Source organism: Melitaea cinxia, chromosome 14 (assembly GCF_905220565.1).
Source record: "Melitaea cinxia chromosome 14, ilMelCinx1.1, whole genome shotgun sequence".
In the NCBI taxonomy this organism is placed as follows: domain Eukaryota; kingdom Metazoa; phylum Arthropoda; class Insecta; order Lepidoptera; family Nymphalidae; genus Melitaea; species Melitaea cinxia.
In genome coordinates, this window is record NC_059407.1 from 5,028,597 (window position 1) to 5,044,810 (window position 16,214).

Below are 16,214 nucleotides of genomic sequence, written 5' to 3' on the forward strand. Positions count from 1 at the left end.
TTATATTGAACCGCATATGGAAAATATCAATTCTATCTTAGGTACGGTACGATTTTTATGTAGTCAGATCCAGATGGAAACAATAACAAACCTAGAATGTCATAACACCTTAGAACCACTAACTGTAAAATACAACGATATTGTATCAGCATATTCCTCTATTTCACATTTAATTGGTAGTAAAAGATTTAAGAGAGCCTGGATAGGTGCCGTAGGAACTTTATCAAAAACTATATTTGGCACTTTGAACGAAGATGACGCAATAAAATATGATAACGCAATACAAAATGTCCAAGATAACGAAAAAAGACTAAGTTCATTGATAAAAGAAAGTATCTTGGTCACAACTACAACCTTGTCCAAATTTAACGATACTCTCCATAAAATAAAAATCAATGAAGCTAGCCTTGATGAAGCCGTTAACAACCTCTCTTTAAAACTTAAAAATATCTCCAAAATTTCTGTTGAATTAAATTACAAATCGAATATAGATTCAATCTTGACTAGTTTAGAAGCATCCTTGCTTACATTGTCGTTTCAAATGGAGGATATAACAAACGCTATCTTGTTCAGCAGTCACAATACTTTGCATCCCGCTATATTACCTCCGAAACAACTATATAAAGAGCTTGTCGACAACTATAGATACTTACCAACTAATGTTAAACTACCAATAAGTTTAGAATTAAGGAATATCCATATACTATTAAATGTATCTAGTATAGCTTGCTATAGTCTAAATAATAAGATAATATTTGTATTAAGATTACCATTAGTTTCCCCAAGGGAATACGAATTATTTCATAGTATAGCGTTACCCACTCCACACGATTATGTAAACCCTAATACTTTTAGTCTTATAAGACCTAGTAATAAGTTTATCGCAATGACCAAAGATAAGACAGAATACTGTAATCTGGAATCGCTTACGGATTGCCAAGCAGTTAGCGCAAATGAGTACATCTGCTATATAATGAGTGTTTATCCCACAAGTGCTCATCCGAATTGTGAAAGTGAATTATTGTCAAAAGTGATCAATGTCCTACCCGTGCAGTGCAAAACCGATTTTCTTAGTGGGATATTAGACATTTGGATGCCCATTTCAGACGATAACTGGATATACATACAATCCCAGAACAATAAAGTGTATATGGACTGTATTAATCAGAAAATTTTGGAATTAGATGTAGTCGGTACTGGTGTTTTGAAGGTACCACAAAATTGTGTCGCGTCTTGTAAAACTACAAAATTAGTTCCTAGATTTAGTGGTTTAAGATTAAATATAAGTGTTCCTCGTCCTAATTTTAATTTAATAAAAGATCCTTGTTGTATTTTAGATAAGTTCCAAAATGAGATAAGTAATGAGCCCCCTATTCAACTTCAAAATATTAATTTGGATATCTTTACTTCAGAAACTAGCTTAAGGTTAAAATCTATGTCGAAGGAAGCTGATAAAATCATTAACCAGCACCAAATTATAAAATACGGGACTCACTACTCAATAGCTTTAATGTTAATATTTTCCTTAATTTGTATTTACTGTATGTTCAAAATTTTTATATGTATTAAATCGCAACGTCTTTCCTATCGCTTCCCTAACGTCTCCCAACCAACCCAAGAACAAGACATAACCCCTAATCCCGTTAATCCTGATAGGAATCCCAAATCCTCGGTAGAAGATCCTTCCCCTATTAAACCTGTCAAACTCTCTTCGGGTGAAATTCCTTCACCAAGCATTAGAGTCAAGGTGTGACCTTGTATCTCCTAAACTTCAGGCCCCTGAAGTTTATTCTACCCCGGGGAGGTGTTATAACCCTGATTAGTTACCCTTATTCCCTATTGAGCACTCCTATTCTGCCTATTCAGCATTTCTATCCTTTAGCAGGTGTTATTACTTATCCGCCACAGTCAGTCTCATTCCCATCTTCCATCCGCGCTAGACGTGTGCTTTAAAAATTAATTTTGTTTCCTTTTTTTAAAAAGACTCTCGCCTTGAGGCTCCTAACAGATCGCTATCAGCCGTACATGATAACAACCGGGACCGACGGCTTAACGTGCTCTCCGAGGCACGGTGGGGAGACCCACAAGGACTGCACAAACAGCCAGACCACGGCAAACACCTGTATGGCCAATACAAATGTTTGTCATGTGTGGGGATCGAACCCGTAACCGCCAGCGCAACAGGTACAATCCATGGCTGTAACCGTAGCGCCAACGCGGCGTCAATTAAAAAAATATATGTATATATTTATATTAAATATATTACTTAAATATGCTTCTATAGGAGTACAGTCAATAAATGTATCGACGTACACTAATATAAAAATAATATTGGTCATATGAAGAAATATCTCATTTGAAATATTACATTATTTCGTTCCGATTTTAGGTAAAATAAATGAGCAAAAGAAAATCTGGAAAAGCGCTTAGACCATCTAGCTATTACAATCTACTCAACGTTTATGGCATTAAGACTGGTATTTCAAATAGGTTTGCTCAGCTTGCATACTAAAAGACTCGTATTTTTATATGCATGCATGATATCGTTTATGCATAGTAATTTGAGGGTATGCTAGACTATTTGCATATATGCTTAGCGATGCTGTTGCTGAATCTGAGAATTAAAATTATATTTAAGTTTTTTAAGCAAAGGACTGAGAGTAAGGTTAACTAATTTATTTTGCGACTAATTGTTCTTAACACTAAGTTCATAAATTATCGGGTAAAAAAGGTTATTATAATGTTCACAAATTAGGGGGAACTTTTAAAAAATAATAATAAAAAATTAAGCGATCTCCTGCAATTTTTATTAACACTACAATTCAAATCGGTATAAAATCTATGGCACCTACAATTTGTTAAAATTCCTACCTAAATTAGCACTTGATATAAATAAAAAGAAAACAAACAATATGAATGAAGGCACAATATGAATGAACAATACGAACAATTAAATACAATAGTAAAAAATAATACCTTAAAGTAACCTTAATTTGAATATGGAACAATTTATTTTTAAATAAAATCTATTTTGTAAACTTAATGTTGTATCTTAATATTCTTTTTATATATACATTTATAACTAAAGTTCAAACTTTAAATAATGACCTGTAAAGGTCAAATTAGATTTTTGCATAAATGTAAGAACTTATAAAAAAAAATCAACTTTTATTAATAAGACATCTTGACCGAATTACAGCACTGAAAAGTATAGGACTTAAGACTGAAAAATAAGATGTTTTTGTCAGAATAATTACATGTTATTATTATGATCATGTACTAACATCAAGGCTAGTTTACTGTACATCACGTGAAATATCTTTCCAAAACGTTAATATAAAAAAAAAATTGTTTGTATAAAAACGATGCGATAATTTTCTGAACTGATTTTGAGGATTGGATGAAATTATGGCTTGAGTATTTGAAGTACTCAACACTTAGACATCACGTTAAGAGTGATGTAATTAAATTTTTAATAAAGTAAATCATTCACACAAACACATTTGCATTGTAGAGCGACTACCTACACATTATTTTCACATTTTGTGTCTATGGATCTTTAAACGTAAACATAAAAAATCAAAAAATACTTTTAAGCAGACGTGTATGGACAAAGCTGAAACTTTAGTAAAATCATGGAAACTTTTCAGGGTGTTCGTTTTTTGTTGAAACTAAAATGACATAACAATGTATTTAAAAAAAAATCCTAGCTTAATTTGGCATTACTTTGCTTTTAAAATTATTCTATAATATATAAGCCAGTTTTAAAAGGGTAACAAATAAGTATGTAATGTCTTCATGAAAGATGATACCCTAGTTAGTAGTAGTTAGTTAGATTTATCCATTCACGTCAACCTAAAGTTTTATAATCTATTTATAAAACTAATAGCCTCCAACGAACATTCGACATTCGAAACCTCCCCTTCCATTCCTCGAACATTCGAAGTTAAATTGTCATGACTAAAAACCTCAAGTGATAAATACTTATTAAGTAACCACTGTTAAATAGCTTAATGAACTGAGTATATTGTAAAGTAAACTAAATAAGCGTCATTTCTCTTTATTAAATGATTACTAGTTTCAAAATATTACTCATTAAATACTTTAATAAAACTTACGTCTATAATACTATATTACACTCCATAGATTAAAAAGCCCCGAAAAAAAAAGAAAATGGAAAAAGAAACTTCTTCACATTTTTTTTTGCTCAAACTATTAAAATGCTAAGTTTATTCGTAATAGGATACGTTATTTGATATTCATCTGTTTTTCTTTATAAGACATTTTAACATAAATTAAAAGAATTGTTGGTTATTTACATTCAAGGTAAATGCAAAATTCTGTTGCTTAACAATCTTAACGTTTTTGATCTGTAAAACTCTTATAAAATATTAAAGCTGTTCTTTAGATATAAAGATAGACTTAGTATGTCATAAATATCTGTTAAAGTAATAATATGCAATTTTAAAGGTAGGGGGTTTTTAATCAATGGGTGACAGTAATAACTTTAATGTCTAAGTTAAAATGACAAAATTTATATTATAATGCCTATGTACTATGATTGAGGAATATAGTTGTCCAAAGTTTCAAAACGTTCCTGTCGTCTTCTAGACCTGAAAATATTAAAGTAATTTAAATTAAATAAGGTAAAATTTATTCGACTATAACTTAATTTAACTGAATGTGTCTTTATACTTCGTGTTGTGATGATTCTTATTTCTCAGTTGATAATATTTTAATCATGAACAAAGCGTCTGATTAATTGGAATATTTTTAGTATGCATATGATTGTAGGTAAATCTAGAAACAAAAGATGTAGAAAAGATCATGACAATCACCCTTTAATTAAAAAAAAAAAAAAACTGTTGTCATGGTGATTATTACTGATTATTTATTCATTATTACTTCTTAGACTGTCATTATGGAAGCTAAAAGTAAGTAAATATAATAATCACAAGTAAATACGCTAATGAATTTCACCGACCTTATGTGGAAATTTATTATTTATTAATTTTAAATTAATACCACAGTAATTTTGTATTGATACCTAGCAATTAACTTTAAATTATAGGCAAGATTCAGAATTATCTCGAAATTTATAAATAATGGTTAAATATCGTTTAAGTACACTTCATTTCTCATTCAAAATAAATCAGATTCATACATTTTACGACGTTTTTCTTTATAGCGAATACGAAATTAATTGTAAAAATAAACTGGTTAGTTAAACAGCTTTAGGGCGATGTCTTGAATTTGAACAAGACGATGATTTAGTATTCAAATCACTGAGCGATTCAGACAATTATTTTGAAATAAATCTGAAACTTAATGTTAGTAATTTTATTCGAATGCTTTAAAATGTTGGATGGTAATGATTTATGACTGTTTCTACTTGCTATTTAGAATTCTAATATATGCTTAGACGAGTTTGATATGTGAACTATCATTAAATTGTAATAAAAGTGTAAAATTAAGCTTAATAATATGGGTAAATTTTTATGACAATGACATTTCGTTTGTTTGAGTTGAAAATCTTAATATTAAAAGCAAGGAAGTAATAAGTGAATAATTTATAAGTCTTTTGTTGAGCGCTGCTTGTTTCTATATTCGATACTGATAACATAACTTTTTTATTATAATTTTTGTACAATTTACCGTTAGATTTGTAGTTTGATGCGTGGTGACTATGGGCAAAACACATGAGTTCACGTTATTTTTGGCGTAAACTTGTGGAGGCCTATGTCCAGCAGTGGACTGTATAGGCTGTAATGATTGATTGATGATGATTGTAGTTTGATTAATGACAATTATATTATTATACTTACTTTGGATGCGCATGTCTAAGTCTGTGTGAGTTAGTGGTAGCCTCAACACACAAAACAATTAGCTTATTATTACAGGAGTAACTGAAACAAAAGAAAAAAAAAATAATTCATCACCATACAGCAGATATTTTTAAATGGCAATTATTTCGGGGACTGTTTTATTATTATTATTTTTTTTACATTTTATAAATTGAACCAGAATTATCACAGAGAGAAGCCGCGAAGTAATGATTAACCACTTATAAGTATAGTTAATTAAAACATTGAAAATACGATAAACTTTTAAAAAAATTAAATTAATTATTCAAATAAAACGTGAGAGAGAGTTTGTTCGTCCTACTTTTGTTTATCAGTATGGCGATAGTCGTAAAATTGGCACACGTAGTTTGTGACTCTTAAACTTTTAATAACTACATTCAAAATGAAGAGTTACTGAATTCGGTTTTATTTTACTACGTAAATGTATCCAAGGCTATAAAGCAGAAATGTAATCTAAATAAAATGTATCGACTTTGTAACTTTATGTGACATACATTTTAATACACTAAAACAACATTTATACTGGGTTAAAGTATATTATCAGAGTTATTATCGTGGATGTATTTGCCAATGTCACGTAGAGTAGAGAACTACAACTAACTTAGTGTTTCTTTAAAAAGTTTCGACAGAACCAAAAAAAAAATCTTTAACCTTGAAAAACATTAAAATCTCTCTAATTAAATTTCTATTACTTACTATTCATAAAATACATAATGAATAATAATATGCTTAATTAAATACCAATTATATAAGAAAGAACATAGGTAACATCTTGACATACTATTCATAAAATACATAATGAATAATAATATGTTTAATTATATATATAATAATATGCTTAATTAAATATGAATTATATAAGAAAGAACATAGGTAACATCTTGACAATTTTTTTTACTTCATTCATACATTCTAAAGCTTGGCAACACTTAAACCATATAAATTCTTTTTTCTTTTGAGTATTGTTTTTAATATGTTTATATCATGTTAAAATTAATATAGTCACGGTAATACATGGAGAAATTTTATTTCGTTTCATATATATTTTTACCACGTTACGTCAAGGGGCGGATATTAAGCTTCTTTAAGGATGTAATATTTGAAGTCTACTTTGTAGCTCTTAAATTTCATTATTTACGTATATAAACATGTATATTCTCAAAGGCTTATGTATAACACACTTTTATATACAATGAAACAGCAGGTTGTTACATATCATAACATATAATTCTTAATTTCGTGAAATGTTGAGAAAAGACTTATATGTAATCCTGTCTATGTGAATAGTTATGCTGCTTATCATTTTTAACTATACTAAAATACATCAAGTTTATTTGTTGGAAATTAAAGTTCTGGAAGGTTCGGGGAATGATACATATTTAAAAATAAAATAGCGTGAAAAATTCAATAGTTAATTTGAGTAAGTAATATACCGAGGTTGCACACTGGTATGCTCTTGTTGTTCCGTTGTTTTATACTATACGAGTATATATGGTTCATTGTTTATCGCCCACTTAAGTTTATTTACTTTAGTTACTATTAAACTTAGGTATTTAGCTCAAAAGCTACTAACTAAACTTAGGTATTCAGTTCAAAAAATTAATGTAGTATGTATAGGTATTATCTAGCTAAGCAATCGCTTACCTACTACATTTATTTTTATTATATCAAAAATGTAAATAAAATATTAAATAGTTTTATTTAAATTTTATGCAAAATAGCATTTAGGAAGTACACCGAAAACGATTCTGGATTATCGATCGCTGCTAGCTTTAAATATTTATAGACTTAAGCCCACTCGCCTCTATAATCTACTTAGTGTAATTAGAACAGAACAAGCTCATCAACATTATTTACTGCATGACGAAGCTTCGTATTAAGTGGTATTAGAAGTGAACCAACTTAATAATACTTAACATTTTCAAAGTATACATATAATAAAACAGCAGTGTTTGTTTGAACCGTCTCTTGATCCACTGAATTGAATAAAAAAGGGCATATGAAGCTATTTTCGAGGGAAACGATAGGCTATAAAGTATTACGCAGTGATTAATTGGAAGTGTAATGGAAAATTTTTGAAAAGAAATTCAGAGAAAGAAACAATTTTCAACCACGCGCTTTTAAAGTTTTAAGTCGGCGTTATGACGAGTTATTTTTAAGTGCTAATAACTTCTTATGTGTTAGAATTATTGTAATGTGTTTCAGTTTATTTTAATACTAGAAGGCTTGTTTTATTATATATTTATATATGTATCCCACCAAAAACATTTTCATGTAAAATGTTGCCAAGACGAGATCATATGGCTCGCACTGTCAAAAAGTTATCAGATCTCATGTAGAGCCAAGGTTCTAACTCTACACGCCCTAACTCTACAAGCCCTAACTTCACAAACTCTACACCTTAGTCAAAATATGTGGCTTGGCCGTTTCGCTACCGTCACGTTAGCGAAACGGCCTTTCTTTTTATTTTTTCTTTAATAGAACTATTGTATAACAGAAAAGTAATAAACAGTGAATAAATTTTTCACCTTAAGCCCACGTGACGGTAGCGAAACGGCCAAGCCACATATTTTGACTAAGGTGTAGAGTTTGTGAAGTTAGGGCTTGTAGAGTTAGGGCGTGTAGAGTTAGAACCTTGGCTCTACATGAGATCTGATAACTTTTTGACAGTGCGAGCCATATGATCTCGTCTTGGCAACATTTTACATGAAAATGTTTTTGGTGGGATTTCACTTCTTTTTGTAAGTTGCTTATGACAATATTATAGTTGCATTTTACCTCCGACACATTTTATACCATAAATATCATCCACTCTTCACCATATTTGGTTTAAGCACGCTGTTTTTGATTTTATGTTGAACTGATATGCAAACGGTGACCTCTCGGAATTTATTATTATTATTTATAACAAGCAGTAACAAGGAGTTTCTATATCAATTTTCAGACCTCTAGCATCAAAATTTGCGGAAGTCTCATACAAACTTCCACCCCCTAGTTTAAGGGGTTGGGGGGTAAAAGTTCCAAGTTTTATAATTTTTTTGTTGTTTGTGTACTAATACTAGCTTATATACCAAATTTCAGCTTTCTGGGACTTCAGGAAGTACTCTAAGAATTTTGATGATCATCAGTGAGTGACGAAATCGGGGTTTTTTAGACATCAATAAAATCTAAAGTATAAGAGCTATGCAATTGAAACTTTATATGTTTAATAAGTCTACTATTGACACCATATCCTGAGAATTTTGTTTATCTGGTGTAATTCAAACCCAAGTTATGATGGTTCAAAAAACCGACGAAGCACTTCGAGAAAAGATAGGTAGTGCTTTTCGTTTTTTTTTTTGGCTCGTCTTGGCGGGGGCACTACCGTGCCCCCAGATTATTTATAAGTATAAATATTTATTTATATATTTATATATGTATTATTTATAAGTATAAATATTTATTTATATATTTATATATGTATTATTTATAAGTATGTTTATCGAAAAAAAAAAATATGTAGCTATATACCAGTCGGCTGTTACCTATAACACAAGCATTAAGTTGCTTACTTTAGGAACAGACGACCGTGTGTGTATTGTGTAGATATTTATTTATTTATTTATTTATTATTTTATTGCGTTCATTTTAATGGTTAATGCAGCGAGAATGGGTCAAAGAGTAATATAGTACTATAACACACCCATTTAAATTCTACTACATTTTTGACAGACGTGGTGGAAGTTTTCATTAGTAATAAAGGATGCTGTCACAACTTCCGTTTGTATCATCTGTGTACAAACGTTGATTTCTGGTCGAGGCATTTGTTTTCACGGATCTCTCCAGTGCATCACCAAGAACAAATAGTAGGTACTATTAAACCCAGTTGCTATCGCAAACATCAGTACCGATAGTTACTCATTTTAGGAAATTATGGGTCGACTTGCAAAGATCCCGTACAAGGAAAGAGGTCTTTGCCCAGATGTGGATCATGTGCAGATAAAAAGAAATCATAATAAGCAATCCTAAAAATAAGACTAAATATTGAGTGTAGTGCTTTCAAATTAGTTAACATGTACCTACATTAATGTGTATTACAAAATAAAGCTGAAAATATATAATCAGTATTTTTGTATGTAGAAGCAGAAGGTTGAATGACTCGATTAATAGCGAACAAAAGATATATAATTATGCATAGCCATTGTAAGGCTTATTATCTTTGCTAACAAAGCCGACTTAATTGCATCTAAATTTGGACTTGTAGCTAAAATTATTACACCAGCACGTACAAAATCATTCTACAGCCGAGCTTAGGCAATAATAACTGTTTTTCACAGCTTTTGTAGAATTTTGACGCCTTTACATTTCTATTTTGATTACAATTGAATTTTTTTTTATTTTTTTAGGTCTTTTATTCTTTAATAATAATAATAAATAAATATAGGATATATAATACACACACGGTCGTCTGTTCCTATGGTAAACAACTTAATGCTTGTGTTATTGGTAACAGCCAGCTGATATAGCTAAATACTTTCTTTTTATTTGATAAATATAAATATTACCTATATAAAAATATAAATACAAATATTACACCCAGATTCAGGTGGGAATCGAACCCGCAACCCGCGGAGCAGAAAGCAGGGCCACTACAAAATGCGTCAGTAAAATTAAACCTATATAAATATTATATATACCATTTGCTAAGTTTAAACTAATCCGGAACTGTTTATTCAACCCTCTCAGATTTCGCTACCTACCTACTTCTCCGCCTTTTACCTAAGTACGATTGTATAGAAAGTTTGTGATACGAAATTGAAACTTTATAATGTTTTCGATATATTTTTTTTTTTTTTTTTTTTTTTTTTAACAAGTCTTATACATCCACGGGCTTATGAACCCATGTCCTTTTTTACTCTAATACATGCAAATTTTTATTTTTATTTTTTTCTCTATTTCAAGGTAGGCGTTAGTCAACAACATCGCTGTTCAAGTCAGACTATGTTTGTTTTTAATGTCTCCAAAAGAGACGTGAGTCCACCGACCGGTTCTTAATCTAATCTATGGTACAATTTTTTTTTTTTTTTTTTTTTTTTTTTTGTATTATTATTATTTCCTTATAATACTATACTTATATCTAGCTAAATCTTACATTATTTACATGCGTAATAATCGTTTTCTTAGAAATATATTTTTTAATATTGTCTATATTACTACCAAACTTACTCCTCCCAAGCAAAGCAACCTATTCGAATTTTATTTTGACATCTCGAGAATACTCTCAACGACGGCGGTGTCTCTATTATGAATCGCCATCTTGAGACTATGCTCGAGGATGTCTTTTTCCGTAGCCTCCGCCGCCCTCCCGACGAAACGACAGATCGCGTCATCTCTGTAGTCGGTGTAGTAGACACAGGCCTTGGTGTGTCTAGTCACCGCGACTATCGCGTGCGAAACGCTGTCATGTATTCGCAGCCTCCCACTCCTCGTCTGGATGACGATGACACTCTCACTCGTCTGGCCCTGCGCCTCGTGGATAGTCAAGACACGCGACCCCTCCCCTTTCCCGTATCCCCGGTCCACCAGCAACTTCTTCTCTTCCTGCGTGAAGACCAGGTATAGGGTCCAGTTCTGTTTTGCAGAGATTTGCGCGCCCGTGAAGCTTTCCACGCGCAGGGAACGGATTATTGGGCTTGAGCTATAAATATCTTTGTAGACCTCGCTGATGGCGAAGGCGACATCCTTGGGGTTTCGGTGCGTACAAGACAGCTCCCACGATATGCCTGTTATCAGGGTTGGTCTGCTGTACCGCATCTTGAACAGGTTTTCCCTGTCGATGTACGGCAGCTGGTTAATATCTCCGATGAGGACCACCTTCTTGGCCCCTGATAGTCGGGCTGCCATCACTATGGCCCCGAAGTGGTTCATGAGGGCTTCATCTACCGTAAGACGGCTGATTTTTGCGCCCCCTCGAAAACCATTGACCAGTACGGAGGCCATAGTGCGCACCTTAGATTTGGCTTTAACGCCATAGCGGTGTGCCAGCTTCTCCTTAAGTTCTTTGGCAGCCTCGACTGTGGTCGTAATGACGACTTCCTCGTCCTCATCGAATTCCCCGACTATGCGAGTTGTCTTGCCACATCCTGGAACCCCATTTATCCATTCCAGTGAAGGTAGCCCCCAGACCACGGAAGAATCATCGGCGTCACGGTCCCCCGTGATGGTTTGAGCCATCCGGAGTATCCGATCATCCAGCATTACTCTCGTGCATCTGGCCACTACCACCACCGGGTCCCCTGGTGGTGTATTGAAGATCTGAGGCTCTTGTTCCTGCCCCTCAGACTCGACCGCGCTCACGAAGCCTGCTGTGATGTTATATGCAGCCATATACCTCCCCGACATATTTCCTTTGAGTATCTGTCGAGTGTCGTTGTTGTAAATGGCTGCTTCGGCTTCTTCGAGTTCCACCTCCAGTAACTTTAGGTTGTTGTACTGGTAGGTCTGCATGATCTTATTGCATGTGGCCAGGTTCACCTCTCGGTTTGCCTTTGTTATGGCCAGGAACTCGGTAAGGGCATTTTGCGCGTGTTCAGACGGTGTGGACGCTGGTCGAAGTTTTGGTGGTGTTACTTGCCCCATATCGGCCCTTGTTCGAACAGTTGGTGGCGCCTCCGGGTGCTTCGAACTTTCGTCCTCGGTGAACCTTTCCAACGCCTTAATTTGCCGCTCTCTTGTATCGACCTGATTGGGGGACAAATGGGGCGGTTTTTTGCCTCGTTTTGGGGAGATCGTCGATTGGATAAACTTCGCCATCGACATCAGGCTCGGTTTCGGTGTGGCTTTTGTCCGATTGCTTAACTCAGCCTTTTGGGCCTCGACCTGTTTCTGTAGGCGCTCCGATCCGCTGGGTGTGGGCTCTTCAAGAGCCGGCGATGCGGGGGGTTTAGATGTGCTGATCTTGGGTTTTAGGTAGCCTAGATCCTCCCCCCTGTCTTCGTATATAATGACCTCGTTGTTCAGTGAGGCCTTTAGACACCCGTACCTGTCTGATACGTTGCCTTTGTCATACCCGACTCTCATTGAGTCCACACTGATCCTTCCGGGAGCCCCACCGGAGGCCTCGTCCAGCCGCTGTAGCCACAAACTTGACTGCGCGAAGGCAGACCTTTCTCCTTCCTCGAAAAGCACGATTGTTTTATTTTTCAACCGCACCAGACGGTAAATTAAGTCGTCCTTCGGTTTTTGCGCAAGCGCCTCGATCTTAGAGCGCTTTATGCTTGTGTTTTGCGTGCTACCTGTCATCAGCAGGGCAAGGCCCGGCGAGACCACCAGACGATCCTGACCTTCAGAGCGACAAAAACTCATTCCGACTCTCTCCGCTTCGCTGTCCATAAACAGAGCCACGCATCTGGTCTTTATTCCCACTTCACCGCTTCCTTTCCATTCTTTGAACAAGGCCACTGGTGTTTTACTGTGAGTAGGTTGCGGAGGTACGTTTTTATTGGCTCTCTTCTGGAACAAACTCTGCAGAGAAGACGGTGTGGTCTGTGTTATTTGGCCACGCAGCGTTTGGGTATTCAGGGGCTGAGAAGCAGTTGCCCCAGGCTGGTAAACGGTATATGGGACACGGACCTGAACGTGTGTCGGTGTCTGTGTAATTGTGTTTGTGTTTGTGTTGGTAGTTGTTGTGACGGTACTGGCACTATGTGGTATGAATGCAGCCTGTGGTAGAGCGGTCGTGCTATTTCTTTTTGCAGCCAAGGAAGCGGCTTTTCTCGCAAATGTCAGGAAAGACGTTCTGCCCGGTTCATTTTCCAAGATGGTGCGGAGCGAGGTCTGGTCTAGTTTTGTCTGGAGTTTGAGTTCCAGAGCCAGCCTTTCTCTGCCGAACCTCGGACATTCCAGCAGAATGTGGTTTTCGATATATTATACGTATATATTTATACAATAGATTATACGTATATCATTTTTATTGTAACGAATGATAAATAATAATTTGTGTATTGTAGACATTTCAGAAGGGTATAATGTCCCAGTTTTAACGACAAACCCTTGTCCATCTACGTCTTCTGACAATGAACAAAGCCGCTTAGATTAATGACTCGTTTCGAGTTAGACATTTGAGTATTGTTTTGGAAAAGGTAATGTTTAAAAACATCAATTCTATGTAGTATTTTATTAAGAGCGCCCGCAGACAGCCCTTAGAATATTTTAGTTCATACCGAACTTACCACGACTGTCATTTTAAATCTCGGTATAAGTAATAGTTTTGATACTGGTCGCGAAAACAGATAAGAGAAAAAATTAAAACATATTGAGCAAACTACATTTATAAGAACTCATTTTAAAGTACGTATATATATATATATATATATATATATATATATATATATATATATCTTAGTATGTAAGAATCGTGTTAAATAATTATTTTATATTTATCAATATTTTTGATAATAATAATTATTTACTACAATAAGAAAGTTATAAGTTACACAGTTGCCAACCCCTTTTCCTCTGTATACAAATTAATCACACTTTAAAAATTTTGTGAATATTGGAAAAATTGATGTCACGTTTAATATAAATACATAATAAATATTCTTTATTATACACCACAAAAAAGCTACAAATTTTCTTAATATATGTGGAAAACTTACTGATCAGTTTCTAACAGTCTTTTACCCCTGAGAGACGAGGCAGACCCAACACTTAGTGAACTGCTGCTCTGCCACTCTTCGCAAGACGTTCTCGGTGTTCGTATACCAAACGAATTACTTCCATGCCAGACTGCTTTTATAGGCCTGTAGAATAAAACAGCAATGTATGTCAATGTAACGGAATAAAAATTGAATAAAACTCTATGAAAAGTATACGGATTTACCGATTATCAACTTTTTTACTTTTATTAGGATTCTAACTTTAATATGTATTCACCAATATATACACAACATTAAATTAAACTTCAAGACAAAAAAATGTATTAAATTTTTATATATGTTTTTTATGTACATTAAAGTAACTATAATTATATATGTCGCTAATAATAAATAACGTATAGCAGTGGACTGTAACGCAATATTCTATGCGTTGTAAAATTATTGATATAATATGTACTCGGACTAGTGCGAGGATAAAACAGCTTAATCCTATATCTATAGTTGTATAAAAATTGAAAAAAAAAACGAAGCCTATATAAAATAAGCTTCACATTGCATTCGCTGTATCTTATAAAAATCAAATTGTACAGCAAAGTTTTACGATACTTTTGCAGGTCGAAAAATATTTTCTTCCTGCAAAAGCAACATCATTGGAGGTACAAATCAAAATTATTAAATACAAAAGTCACGGACAACAATTTCGAGGAATTTTAAAAATTTTACTATAAAACAGTTGCTGTAAACATTTTTACACAGAATTTTAAAGAAAGAAAATTTTAAATGCCATTTCATGTAAACTTACCACGTCGCATCAATGAGTACATTTTTGCCGCTGAAGCTGTAAATGTTTGACTTGGCCAGCGGTGCGCCGGAACCATTGAACATTGCAGCCCATGAATCAAAAATCACGTCTCCATGCAAATTAACAACCGGGACGTTTCTGTCTGGCAACCTTTTCACGATGGATTTTAGATCCTCGACTCTAAACAGACATGAAATTCAAAATGAGCATAGATTTGTTTTATTTGAACATGATAATATTTTCAAATAGTATAGACCAATATATTTTTGCAGGTTAGATTAAAATTAGGCTATGAAATATTATTTTAAAACTTATGGAAGCCGAAGAGTTAATAAGAACACAAATGCATTACATTTGAAGTAAGATAAACTGAATAAAAAAAAACTTTTGTATGTAGGTAAGTATTGTTGGAAATATGTGATAGTTATATTGAATATTTACTATTTAAAGTAAAACTAGAATGAAGTAAATCGTAGTAAGTGTAAAATCAGATTTTTTAAACATAATTTTAGAAAATTTTGCATAAATAGAAGAAAATAATCCTAAAATGTAACAAACATACAATTTTATTTTAATAACCTTGTATGGGCAAGTTTTCGGAGCAAATCAATTTTATAAATTTTGCATGAATACAAGAAAATAATCCTAAAATGTAACAAACATACAATTTATTTTAATAACCTTGTATGGGCAAGTTTTCGGAGCAAATCAATTTTATAAATTTTGCATGAATACAAGAAAATAATCCTAAAATGTAACAAACATACAATTTATTTTAATAACCTTGTATGGGCAAGTTTTCGGAGCAAATCAATTTTATAAATTTTGCATGAATACAAGAAAATAATCCTAAAATGTAACAAACATACAATTTTATTTTAATAACCTTTTATGGGCAAGTTTTCGGAG

General features: G+C 33.4%; 1 long non-coding RNA gene across 1 annotated transcript; it reads right to left on the reverse strand.

The window, feature by feature from the left end:
• Window positions 1-4,044: 4,044 nt before the first annotated feature.
• LOC123659710 lies at window positions 4,045-14,547 on the reverse strand. The gene is made up of 3 exons (XR_006744072.1): window positions 14,504-14,547; window positions 5,826-5,906; window positions 4,045-4,613 (listed from the first exon to the last, which is right to left on the reverse strand). It is a non-coding gene; the product is annotated as an uncharacterized LOC123659710 (long non-coding RNA).
• Between the last annotated feature and the right edge of the window lie 1,667 nt (window positions 14,548-16,214).